This window comes from Megascapheus bottae, chromosome 18 (assembly GCF_031878675.1).
Source record: "Megascapheus bottae isolate mThoBot1 chromosome 18, mThoBot2.hap1, whole genome shotgun sequence".
Taxonomy (NCBI): Eukaryota; Metazoa; Chordata; class Mammalia; order Rodentia; family Geomyidae; genus Megascapheus; species Megascapheus bottae.
Genome location: NC_143526.1, coordinates 20,081,886 through 20,096,819, shown reverse-complemented (window position 1 = coordinate 20,096,819; position 14,934 = coordinate 20,081,886).

The following is a 14,934-nucleotide window of genomic DNA, read 5'->3' as shown; positions in this document are numbered from 1 at the left end:
TTGCTAGATGACTATATGGCCTACATTTCATTTGATTTTTTATCTTTTCCTCTTTTGAAAAACATACATTTTCCATGTAGTTTGTTTCTTGGTTATATTTAAGGTTTTCAAACTCTATTGTTCAATTTACAATTATTATTGTGTCAAAGTTAAGAAAAATATAATAAACTCTGATTTTTTCCTATATGAGAAAAGCAATTGGCGCGTATACATTTTTCTGCACCCTATATCAAGTCAATGTCTTCTAGAAAAAAATTGAACTTGTCATTCAGTTTCATGACTAATGGGTTTTTTTATATATATAACTTTAACAAGCAACTTTTTAGTTCAGTGATGACTAACCAAAATTCGATCATATCTCTGCACATTCTTAAACAGATATTTCTGTGTTTTTTTTTCTTCTAGCTATTTGGAGTTCATAGTCAAGTCACACTTCCATTGAAGAGGGTGTATGGCAATTTCAATGTATAAACCTTTAAAAAATTAAGTATATCATTGTCATGGCCTATGTGCATTAAATAAAGAGTTACTGTGAAATATGAATTAGATCATAAACTTACCCACAAAATTGTGCAAGAAGAACTGTATTATTTTATTAATTTCACATTTTACAACCTAAAGATCCATGTCCCAGTATTTAGAAAGAAACCTGTTGTTGTTTTGAATATCGATTCCGCTAATACTTATTAACCTTATCTGTATTTGTTGATATTCACCTGAAATACTTTCACATATTTAATATCTTTAAGCCAATAGGTTTATGGCCAGCAAAGGCATTTTAATTTGTATTATATATTTTTCTTCTGTTTTAATTTATACAGGTTGATCTTTTCAATTATTTATACAGGTTGACATTTTCAATTATTTGGCTAATTCCCTAGTCTCAGATCTATCCATTTTTATCTTTTCATTTTAATCACTTGAAGTAAGTTGGGGAATATTTTAAACTTGTAATACTTACGGTGTCCTGAAAATAGGAGCTATACTTATGATTAAATCAAAGTCATCCAATATTCAGGACACATGCCCTTCTTATCATCGATACATTTTGTATACTACCAGTAATAATTAGAAACTTAACCAGAAAAGACACATGCGTTGGGACAAAATTTTTATCTTTGGAGATTCTCTGATAATGATGCATACCAGGGACCATCTAAAATCTTATATTCATTTTCAATTAGCTCTTTCAGAGATATAGGATACACCTGAGCATATTCAGTAACTAGTCTATCTTAACATAGTCCATGAAACATTCCTGAGAACTTACACAACAAATAATAAGCAGATATCAACAATGTACAGAGCCAGAGACTAGAAAAGGAGGTAGCAGATTGAGTTTCTCACCATTAAGTAAACCTCAATCACAAAAGTACCCTAGGACAGGCTGTGCAGGGGATGGCCTCACAGTTCTCTATAAAGGGAGAGTCTGAAATACACAGCAGGAGATGCTGAGCATGTGAAGATGTCTTTAACATTCTCCAGTATCAGCCTCGCCCCCCTTCCCTGCCTTATAGATACTAAATGTAACTTAGCATTAACATCTGAGCCTCTTTACCTTTCCACAGAAATACACGTGACCCAAATTCTTCTCAAATAATATTCTAATAGTTAATGACTCTACCTTTCTGTGACACTACAGGCCAATAACAACTGGACTTGGAAAACTAAATCAGGAAGGTTGTGAATTCAAAGCTAGCACAGTGTATATAGCACTACCGACTATCAGTTTTTTTTTAAGAGATAATGGCCCCAGAAACTGCTTTCAACCAATGATTAGCTATCATTTGATAAGTAATCATCTCAGCTCCCTCATACATCCCTGAGAAGGGTACTATACTGACTTTGCCAACTTACGTAATGGACAGCAAATTTAAGGTTTCCTCTTTCACCAAGTATTCAGGAAGATATTTCATCTTCTTTAGTCCTCCACTGTTTCATGTATTCTCTACTTTTAAACTGTTTCTTCTTCATCATCCATACTGCAGAAACACACTAGACTTTGTGTGTGAACTGCCCTTTACTCTGTTTCTCCTCCCTTAGGGGGTAGTTCATTTCCTGTTCACAGTTATGCAGCAGAAAGGTTTGCAAAATTTTTCAGATGGGCAAGGTAGTATGTCATGAAGTTTTGTCACCTAGAGGGGTTATATTTTTTCCCACAGAAGTCCTCACTGAAGTTGTTCCAGAATTCTTTTTGCCACTCTTGCTGAACTGTGGTTTTTAAAAAGTACCCTCTTCCATTGACTTACTTTGTTTTGTTGATGCTGTCTTAAATAATCTCTATAACCTTCACTAAACGAATCTTTTTGTTCTGCACTAATACTGATGTAGACAGGAGTCTTTGCGATTGGTAGCTTACATTCTAAGATTCCCTCTTCATCTCTCCAAAGCTTCCCAACATCCAGCTACCTTGTTCCAAAACCTGCCATTAGCAGCTATACCTGCTGACACAATTATTATTATCATATATGTTACTTACTCCATTGTAACTAAATTGTTATTTAAAAGCATTGGCATATGAATAAAAGAAACTTGTTATAATTCCTGTAAGGGCAAAGTCACTCACATTAGAAACACTCAAGTAGAAATTCTTTTTAAGAAAAAATAAAACATATGTAACCACTTAATTTCAGTAAAAAAAAATGTGATCTTAGTTCTGTGGCTTTTTGCCTCTATAATCTTTCCTCTGTTATATTTATTTATTTATCTTCAGTAAAATAATGTTGCTTGAATTGGAGCTGTGAGAAAAAAATGCAAAGGATTGGAAATAATGCTATCCACCCACATACAGTCTTCTGTACTAAGGCTTGCTTTGCAAAAGCTGTGAGGTTCATCCTTCTCATTGAAGAAACCAAAATTGGAACACTGACAAGTAAATAAGTCTCAGTCCAAAATGTACATTAGAACACTGGGAAACTTTAAAAATGTTGAGACTCACACTCAAGGATTATGATCCTATCTATCAAGTGGGGCTAAGCCACAGGTATTATGGCTTCTTTTGTTTTGTGCTTAAAGGTTACTGTAAGATCTATTGTGTGCTCACATTGATGACTAACTACTAGATTTTATCATGAAAATCATGGGGTAATAACAATTAATTTTCTTCTTAATATTGTTCTATGAGCCTCAATTTGGGGATACTGCTTACAGATTCTACTAAAGAGAAGGTTGTCAGGGCCAGGAGTCTGGCCTACTGGTACAGGTACAGTGCTTGCCTAGCATGCAGGAAGACCCAGGTTGGATTCATTGGTACCATTTGCATAGAAAAAGCTGGAAGTGGTGCTGTGGCTCAATTGATAGAGGGCTAGCATTGAGAAAGCTCAAGGCCAGTGCTCAGGCCTTGAGTTCAAGCCCCAGGAGTGGCAAAAAAAAGAGATGGTTGTCATCTGCAACTTAATAGAAGATACAAGTTTCCATATTTGCTTAGTAGTCATGGGTATTTTAACATAGTATTGTAAGAGGTATCAAAGGGTCCTAGACTTGTGCGCCTTTAAGTATAAAAAGATATTAAACCTCCTAGCTATGAATCAGAAAAAGGCTACGTATCTAAAACATACTTAGAGCTCAAAAAGTTAAAACTCCTAAAAATAAATTGGGTTTTCCAAAATAACAACAACCCAACTAATAAATGGGCTAAAGACTTAAGGAGAGACTTCTCAGAAGTAAGAATGGGAAATAGACACATGAATACATGTTCAACTTCTCTGTCCATAAAAGAAATTCAAATCAAAACAACACTGAGATTCCACTTCACTCCAGTTAGATGGCCACTATCAAGAAAACTAACAATAACAAAAGCTGGTATGGATGTGGCCAAAAGGGAACTCTACTACATTGTTGGTGGGAATGTACAACCACTTTGGAAAAGCAGTATCACAGGTTCTCAAAAGACTAAACATTAGAGTTTCCTATAACCCAGCAAATCTACTCCTGGGAATTTATCCAACAGAAGACAAACTAAATCCACCAATTACAGCCTTGTTTATTGTAGCATTGCTTACTGTAAACAAAATCTGAAATCAATCTAGATTCCCTAAGGTGGATGAATGGGTAAAGAAAATGTGATATAAAGGCACTAGCACAATGATGTTCATTGCAGCACTATTTACCATAGCGAAGATATGGAGCTAGTCCAGATGCCCCTCACTAGATGATTGGAACAAGAAGATGTGGTATTTATACACAATGGAATTCTGTGCTGCCATCAGAAAGAATTATATCACCCCATTTGTAAGGAAATGGAAAGACTTGGAAAAACTCATATTAAGTGAAGCAAGCCAGACCCAAAGGAACATAGGCTCAATGGTTTCCCTCATTTGTCATAATTAGTATAAACCTTGGATTCTCCTAGCAGAGGTTTACAATAGGGCAAAACCTAGATACATAAGGCAATATAGGATGAGGCTAAATGAAAGGACTCAAGGATATAGAAACAAGAGCTTTATATTGTGCGATTATTGTTCTTAATGCATTATTTCTCTTCTCTTTTGTTGTCCTTTAGTTAATCTCATAATGTTACCTGTGAGTTGGTTACCTGGAATATTGTATATACATTTATTTGTTTATTTGAAATAGGGAAGGGGGAAAAACAAGAAGATTGGGAGGGGTGGGGGAAGGGAAAGGGGGACAAAATCATGAGAAGGATTATCAATGTACGAGAAGTAATGCACCTTCTATCTGGCGAATATAACTGTAACTCCTCAATACATTATAATAAAAAATGAAAAAAAAGAAATTCTCATAGGCTACATTTAAAAAATATGTGGTATATATACCTAATGGAATTCTACTCCTCCATTAGAAAGAATGACAGTGTACCATTCATAGATGAAGTAAGACCAAAGAAACAGTGGTTGCAAAGTTTCTCTCATTTGTAGTAACAATAACGCACCTATAAATCTATAGGTAAACACACCAGATTATTAATAAACACACTATGACAACGATAAATTATACAGGTCTCTAGATATTTACATAGAGACCAAAGTATGATAATCTTAGAAGATCACAAAGATACAATTGCTACTTCCATCTGGTCATATAAAAGAATATTTATCTATTCCAAACTTTAGACTCTATTACAGAGCTATAATTATCAAAACAGCTTGGTACTGGCACAGGAACATGCCTGAAGACCAATGGAATAGAACTGAAGACCCAGATATTAAACCACAGACCTATGGCCACCTAATCTTTGACAAGGGAGCCAAAAAAATAGAATGGAAGAAAGACAGCCTCTTCAACAAGTTGTGCTGGCAGAACTGGTTAAGCACCTGCAGAAAACTAAAGTTGGATCCTTCTTTGTCACCTTGCACTAGAATTAACTCCAAATGGATCAAAGACCTGGAGGTAAAAGCTGACACACTGAAAACTTTACAGGAAGGAATAGGAGATACACTAGGCCTCCTTGGCACAGGTCGAAACTTTCTTAATAAGGATCAAGAATCACAACAAATCAGAGAAAGGCTGGATAAGTGGGACTGCATTAAACTGCAGAGCTTTTGTATGGCAAAGGACATAGCTAGTAAACTAATCAGGAAGCCTACAGAGTGGGAGAAGATCTTCACCAACCAAACAACGGACAAAGGCCTCATATCTAAAATATATCAACAGCTCAAAAAATTGAATCACTCCAAAACTAACCTCCTCAGTAACAACCATCCCATTAAAAAATGGCCCAAAGACTTAAAGAGAGTCTTCTCTGAAGAAGAAACAAAAATGGCCTACAGACACATGAAGAAATGCTCAACATCTCTGGTCATAAAAGAAATGCAAATCAAACAACTCTAAGATTCCACCTCACTCCAGTTAGAATGGCCAGGATCAGGAAAACGAATAACAACAGATGCTGGAGGGGATGTGGCCAGGAGGGATCACTACTACACTGTTGGTGGGAGTGCAAACTCGTTCAACCACTATGGAAAGCAGTGTGGCAGTGCCTCAAAAGGCTAAACATAGAACTCCCCTATGACCCAGCAATCCCACTACTTGGCATTTACCCAACCATCCAGAAACAAGGACATACTAAATCCACTAGCACAACAATGTTCATTGCAGCACTATTCACCATAGCAAAGATATGGAACCAACCTAGATGTCCCTCAGTTGATGAGTGGATCAACAAGTTGTGGTATTTGTACACAATGGAATTCTATGCTGCTGGCAGAAAGAATGACATCGCCCCATTTGTTAGGAAATGGAAAGACTTAGAAAAAAATCATATTAAGTGAAGTAAGCCAGACTCAAAGGAACTTAGGCTCAATGGTTTCCTTCATTCGTCATAATCAGTAGAAACCTTGGGCTCTACTAGCAGAGATCTGCAATAGAGCAAAATCTTGATACATAAGGCCATATAATGTGAAGCTAATTGAAAGGACCTCCAGGATATTGAAACAAAAGCCATATAATGAATGATTGTTGTCCTTAATGTACTATGTTGTCTCTCATCTCCTTTGCTGTCCCTTGGTTATCTCATATTGATATAGTATCTCACTTTGTTATCTGATATATTGAATTTATTTGTATTTGGATATTTGAAATTTGATAGGGAAGGGGGGAAAACCAAGACGGGTGGTGGGTGTGGGGGGGGAGGGTAATGGGTACCAAGACATGTGAAAGGGTATCAATGTATGTGAATTAATGCACCTTCTATCTGGCAAATATCATGTAACCCTTTTACTAATTACAATAAAAAAAGAATATTTATCTAAATGAGCTCCAAGAAATAGAAATGAGAGGGTTTTTCTTTGTTATTTTTTATTTTCTTGTTAATATTGTTTATTAGTTCATCTAGCTTTGGGGAAGGCAGTAAGGTGGGTACAAAAAAAAAGATGGGAGAAAAGTGAGCAAATGAGCAATGTCACTCACTAGATACTAGGCTGAAAATGAACTATTCAACTGGTGGGTGGGATGGAAGGGAAAAATGAGAGAGAAGGAGGAAGGAGTAACATGGTTCAAAAAGAAATGTACTCTTTATCTGATTCCTGCAACTGTAACCTCTCTATAAATCTTTATAACAACAATAATCATATTTTTGGTCTGGGTAATTTGATTTATTTGAATCTATGAAACTGGAATGTTCAAGCAAGCATCATAGATATGCTCTATTTATATCACATTCATTATTATCTATGAATATCTGAAAACAAAATTCTGGGGGAAAAGACTACATAGGAATAAACATTTTTAAACAATGAGCTGTGTATTAACGATGATCACCTTGTAAATAAAACTTTTGTGCTTTTGGCTACTTAATTTTACATTGATTATAATAAAATTTTACTTCTTTAGGGTTCATGTCATATCCTAGTTTGTTATAATTATATAATAAGCACTTAAAGCATTTATAAGGATAAAACAATCAGCACACGTTTTGCCTACTATCCAATTAATGAAAGAAAATTGTTAAAGCCTTTTAAAGCCTTTCTTTTAAAACTGATCCCCTTTTTGTTATCTTTAAGTAGTTGTACAAAAAAGTTACTATTTATCAAAGCAGTTTAATAATAAAGTGCATCTTAAACTCTTTTTTTTCATCAGTCCTGGGCATTGAACTCAGGGCCTGGGTACTGTTCTTGGGCTTTCTCAAGGCTAAAGCTCTACCACTTGAGCCACAGCACCATTTCTGGCTTTTTCTATGTATGTGGTACCAAGGAATGGAATGTAGGTCTTCATACATGCTAGGCAAGCACTGTACCACTAGGCTAAACTCCCAGCCCCATCTTAAACTCTTTTTACTATTGCTTCACACCTTTGCCTTTCTCCCACGCAAAACTAATCAGTTTCTCAAGTTTTACATTTATGTTTCTTATTTGAAAATACTTTTAGTGTATTGATGTCTCAGTATCAATTCATCATTCTACTCGGGAGTGGTGGCTCATATCTACTTTGGAGACAGAGAACAGAAAGGTTGTGGTTGAAAGACAGAGCTGAACAAAAAATTAACATGATGCCATCTCAGTAAGTAAGTTGGACAGGATTGTGTATTCTTCTGTCATCTCAGCTACACTAGGGGTTGTAGACAGGTAGATCACAGTCTAAGGCTAGACCCTGCAAAAATGCAAGACCCTATTTGAAAAATAAATTAAAAATAAAGTTGGGTACATGACTCAAATGGTAGAATACCAGCCTAGCAAAATCAGGGTTCTGAGTTCAAACTTCAATATAGATACATACACACACACACACACACACACACACACACGCATATATATGTATATATGTAGATAAACAGACAGAGAGATAGATAGATAGATAGATGATAGATAGATAGTTTGATATATTGATTGTCTAAAGGCATGAAATCTAATATATCTTTGCTAGTTGCCAGAGACTGCTCTATTCAATACTTCTCTTTTAATACCCTTACTATCCATTTACTTGTCTTTAATTATTTCATTCAAACTGCTCCACAGAATTTCACTTTATGAATATACCTTCATCTGTGAAGTGCACATTACATTAGGATAGTTTGCAATATTTTACTTTATTAAGAAATATTGTGGTGACTATATTAAAATATATGCCTAGCAGAGGCATAATCATTTCTCTATTTGCTTAGTAATGACATTTCTGTATCCTTCTATGTGATCCTTCAACTTTAGCTGATAATCCCAGAGTGCATTCTAAATTGAATCTAACAGCTTCTACTCCCAATCTGCTCTGTGCTCTGCTTTTGTTCTTTTTGATGAAATATTGTCTTGTGTAATATTAATTTTCATTTCCAAGTTAATCCTTACAATTGATATTCTTTCCCAATATTGATCTTGCATACATGGCAAACTCTCCTGTGAAATGCCCACTAGGGTCTTTTAGATATTTTTATCATTCTTTTTTAATATTAATATCTCCCAGATAATACTTTGGTTTTATGTTATGCAAATAAGAATTTTCACAACAGCTTATTTTATTTTTTTTTCCTAAGAGGTTAATTTATTTTAGGTTTCCTTCCATTTTAGACTATAGATATCTAGCCAAGAACATGGTAGTTTAGTGTAAATGGTATTCTTCACCTATCCACCATTTTATTTCTATGGCAGCATTATAAATCAAATGCTTAATAATTTGAATCAGTGTTACTTAATAGCCACAAAAGTTAATGGAAATTTTTATGTATACTATTTCAAAAAACAAGCTCATGAGATTTCTACAAATATCACATACAGACTTTAACTTATAAAAATATATTTGTACATGAAGAAATGTTTTTCCATGATGGGATATACTAAATGAGATACATATTGATGGAGAAAATAATTCCACCACACATCTTTGGACTCGGCATCTCAGGAGGCAGAAAGCCTTTAAAGTTACATATTCTATGGCAATAACATTTTATAACTGAGAAGTTCGCCAACACTTCCTATAGTAAAACATATTTCAAAAGTTTGCTCTTATTGGTAGAAAGTATAATACTTGGAAAGGTCAAATAGCAAAAATATTTTAAGATGAACAATGAAAACTAATAACACACCTACATTTTCTGTTCTTTTTCTGGCTTTCTAGTCTGATTTATTACCTTTTTATTGTAATTAATAGAAGGGTTACATTACATTTGCCAGATAGAAGGTCCATTGCTTCACAAACATTGATACCTCTTCTCATGTATTTGTCCCCATTTCCCTCCCATCTCACAGCAACTTATTTTACTTTTAAGTCTGGAGATGATTTTGATGATGGTCTAGTGCAACAGATTCTCCTTTAAAATTGGCCAATTTTGTACTTAAAAATTTTCCCTAGTTAAGAAAGATATCCTCATATTTTATTCCAAAAGTTAAAAATGTACTTTTAATTTTAAAGCCCATATTTCACACAGAATCAAATTTGGCCTATGAATTAAGGTAGAAATTTAATTCCTCTCTCTTTACATACTGATAAATTATGGTGTCAGCATGACATATTGAAGAGCCCATCCATTCTGCCATGATCTGCAAAGTCACCTCTGTCACATACCAGGTTCTGTGCTTTATATCCTATTCCTTTCATCTACATGACAATTGTTTCTTACACATAGTATAATATCTTACTCGCTCTACATTCATAATACCTTTATTTCTGTTATAATATGTGACTTTACTTTTTTCTTCTCTCTACATTCTTGGGCACAGATAGCTTATCAGTAGGTTATTGATTAAAAATACAGGAGCTTAAATTAAATACACACATAAACTTACATACCCAAATACATAAATGTTTTCTCCAAGTATTGATTAGAATCGCAATAGTGATAGTTTATGTAGGTCAGATCAGGCATTAATCATAGGCCAAATATGGCTATCTGTAACTGCATTTGTACATAAATTTGCACTGGAATGCAGCCATGCAAATTCCTTTTTCTGGTTTCAATGATTGCTTTTAAGTTACATAGACAGATCTGTGTGCCTAGGAAAGGAATTCTGTGTCAGTAAAGCCTGAAATATTTGCTCTGTGGCCCATCTTAACCCTTGCTGACACTAATGTGGGCCACTTGAGAAAAAAAGTTTTATTTTTATAATTCTGAAATTTTTCCATCTAGTAATATGGTCTAAGAGATTTATCTTTGTGGCTGTTTTTTTATTGTAATGTATAGAGGGGTTACAGTTACATTTTCCAGATGGTAGTTGCATTACTTCTCACACATTAATTCTTCTCATGTTTTTGTCCCATTTCCCTCTCCCCCTCTCAATCATCTTGTTTTCCCCCCTTCCCTTTCCTATTTCAAATAAACAAATAAATATATATACCATATTCTAGGTAACAAAGTCAAATACTGTAACAACATGAGATTAACCAAAGGGCCACAAAAGAGAGGAGAAATAACATAGTATATTAAGAATAATAATCACTACAATATAAAGTTATTGTTTCCATATCCTGGAGATCCTTTGATTTAGCCTCAGCCTATATGGCCTTAAGTTTTTAGGTTTCAGGGCATTATAATCCTCTGCTAGGAGAGTCCTAGGTATGTACTAATTATTAGAAATGAGGGAAACCATTGAGCCTATGTTCCTTTGGGTCTTGCTTACTTCACTTAATATGATTTTTTTCAAGTCTTTCCATTTCCTTACAAATGGTGTGATGTAATTCTTTCTGATGGCAACATAGAATTCCATTGTGCATAAATACCACATTTTCTTGATCCAGTCATCTACTGAGGGCCATCTGGGTTGATTTCGTATCTTTGTTATGGTAAATAGTGCTGCAATGAACATTGCGCTAGTGGCTTTAGTATGTCCTTGTTTCTGATGATTGGGTAAATGTGGCTATTATTTTTAATGTACTATGTGAAATTATTTCCTAACTCTTTTGGTTTTGTTGTTTTGTTTTGTTTTTCCCTTATGGTTTATCCCCTGTTGTTGCTGTATCTGACTTTGGTACCTGGTGTATTATACATGCATGTATTTATTTGTATCAGATGATGACAAAGAGTGAACCAGTGTAACTGTGACATTCACAAGACAGTATGTTGGAGATGAAATTTACAACTTGAGGAGTGGGGGAAAGGTAAAATGGGAGAAAACATGAGAATGGGGTGACAGTGTTCAAGAATTAACATACTCACTACCTTACGAATGTAGCTGTAACCCCTCTATACATCACCCTGACAATATATTTTTTTTCTTTTTTTGTGGTTCATGGAGCTTGAACTCGACCTGGGCATTATACCTAAGCATTTAGCTCAAGGCTACCGCCCTATTCTTGAGCCAAGCCCCACTTCCTGTTTTCTAGGGGTTAATTGGAGATACGATTCTCAGGTACTGGGTCGGAGTTTGGCCTATTGTATAGTGCTTGCCAAGCATGAACAAAGACCCAGGTTCGAAAAAGCCAGAAGTGGTGTTGAGGCTCAAGTGGTAGAGCTCTAGCCTTGAGAAAGTCTAAGAACAGTGCTCAGGCCCTGAGCTCAAGACCAGGACTAGCAAAAAAAAAACAAAATTAAAGAGTCTCAGGTCCTTTGAACTTTGATCCTCAGATCTCAGCCTCCTGAGTAGCTAGGATTACAGGTGTGAGCCACCACACCCAGCTAAAATTTTTAAAAAGGAAATATGGTCTAAGTCTAATCAGTTCTATTTAAATATTGCTTTTCTTTCTGTATTTCCTCATTCTCTTTCTCTTTCTCTTTGTGATTGTCACTGGAAAACCAGAATAATGCTAGACTTGTAGTAGTATTAAAATCCTATCATCCCCTTGTCTCTGTTTGGAGGAAGGTCCTTTCAAAATATTTTTAAACAGAGTTCTAGAGCAAATCCATAATGTATGACCAGCAAGACTGAACTTCAATTCATGGATCCATGAATGACAATTAATAAGCCTGCCAAGATGTAACATCTGTCTCTTAGGACATTTCTCTCTTGGCGGTGAGGTCTATTGAACGCTTTGTACAGAGAAGAATGTTTCACTGCCATGCAACAGAATACCAGATGCAGCTTTTGATCACAAATCCCACACTTTATGCCACAACAAACCAGAATGAGATGAACTTCAGATATGTTTTTTTACCTCTAGTTCTAAGAACAGCTCGTTTACTTACCTAGTGGGATACTAACTCCTCCTAATGTTATGAGAGAATTAACTCACAGGATCACAATATTTCTGGTATATCATAAAATTATTGAGTATTAGCATTTAGCATCCATTTTTCTGAGGAGGAAAGTGACACTCATAGAACTTGTCTGTTTTATCCAATTTCTCCAACACATGACAAGACTCTTCAATAAATAATTGCCCTGTATCTTATGCCAGAGGCTAAATGAGATGGTTATAAGAGCATAGTTGATCAGTTGTTCTAATAACTTGAGGGAATGATCAAGAAATGAGCTTGTTGGCTAATCATGGCCCTGTTTTCTACAATGAATTTGATTTGGTGCAATAAACTGCTCTCTTGGGAAGAAAGACAATGTTGCTGCAGCTAAAGCTGGGTGAAGGTAATAAAATAATGTGGGCATTAATTTGGAAGGATGCGAAGACAGAACTCTAAATGAGACAGTTGCTGAGGAGAAGCAAGAGACAGATGTGCAAGAAATGGCTCCCACAGATCTCCTTTTCTGAACCAAGCCCTGGCTTCATAATAAACCAAAAGATATGGACAACGCTTAGTGGACACACATTATCCCTTCACTAAGTAAAGGCTGTCAATGTTCTCAGGAATGTTACCTTCTAGACTAATTAATGCTTACTTCTTAAAAGATTTGAATATAGTTTTATTGAACTGAATTTCATTTTTCCCATTTGAATAAAATAATGTAGTATTTCTGAAACGTTAAAAAATCTAGGAAGATTTAATTTCATAATACTCTGCTTTCCCAATTTCTTTGTATTTATGTGATAGATACATGGCAAATGGCCTTGGCTCTTTATGAATGACTAAAAGGAAAACAGCCAGATAAAACTTCATGGACTAAACAATTAATTCTACCTCATCTTCGTATACCTATCTTGTTTACTCCCAAGTTATAATAGACTTTCTCTCTCCCTGCCTAAGTGCTTTGACAAGCACTCTATCTAAATATTTACATCAACATATATACACAGCTGGGATGGAAGGTTTCTTTCATAGCACTCAACACCATTAATTTATTCTCTACAATGACATGATGGAGAAAAGTGCCTTACAAATAAGAGCTATACAAATTACATGACAAGTACTGTGTTTTCTTTTACTGAGAATGAAAGAGGATGCAGGAAATATTCCCTATGCTGTTAGTTGCAGCATCTTTGTGTTTGGGGATTTTCCCATCCCAGATTCATTGAAGTATAACTGAAAATTAAAAATTGTATCAAATTATGATAAAAATTTCATTATTTGTTACATGTGTGCCTGGTAGAAAATTCATCACAATCAATATCCACCATTTCACTTCATTATCAATGCAGGTTTGTTCATTTGTGCATATAATTAGGACAATGACAGTCCATTCTCTTCAGAATTCAAGGAGCTTCCAGGGTCTGATATAAACCTTCTAAAACTTCCTCTGTTCTTTTTTTCCCTTGTCAAATCAGGGCCTGAGAACGATCGTTGGACTTTCTCAAGGCTAGAGCTCTACCACTTGAACCACAGCACCACTTCCACATTTTCCTATGTATGTGATACCAAAGAATCAAACCCAGGTCTTTGTGCATGCTAGGCAAGCGCTCTACCATTAGGCCAAACTCCTGGCCCCTAAACCTTCCTCTGTATGGATCCCTGAATGAGAAGACTAAGAGATTAAACTCACAAGTGCACAGATAAATTTCCAGCCTTTGCTCATATCCTATCTTCCAATATATCCTTTGTCATACTACGTCATGTGACCAAGTCCAAAATCATGGGGAAGTTATGTGCATGGTGCCTCAGAGGCAGGAATGGCAGGGACATGACAAAGAGAATGGACAACAGGGAGGAGTCAAAACATCACAGTCCTTTTACTCAATCTACCAGGGTTACATGTTATTCATAAAAAGTTAAATAAGGCATTTAATTTATATAAATTTATTTGTTCATGAAATGAAGCAAGTTTGTAAGTTTAATTTGGTAAAGTAAGCACTAGGCATGGCCCTTCCACTACTATTCACATAAGATATGTAAAACATCTGTTTAACACTGCAATCAAAATTCTAACTTGGATATTCCCTTGCCAAAATGTGGGCTGCTTTATGAAGCATAAACCAGAAACAGAAAAAATTGAGTTGGAGGCTATGTGTAACTGGAATAAAAAGCTGATGGCCTGCCATTTGTATAATAGTATGAATCTTTCCATGTGAATTTGAAACCCCTGTACACCTGAGAAGTTAATATGCGGTATGCTTTTCCTCCATTGTTCTTGATGCTAGGGCAGGGGTATGTTTGTGACATTCTGCCAGCCAGTCCCAACTCTACCTATAGATTTGTAAGCATACAGCTACTGCTATTTTTAAAAAAGGCTAATAGAATGACAGTAGCTCATATTTTCAATCCTTGCTACTCAGGAGGCTGAGATCTGAGGA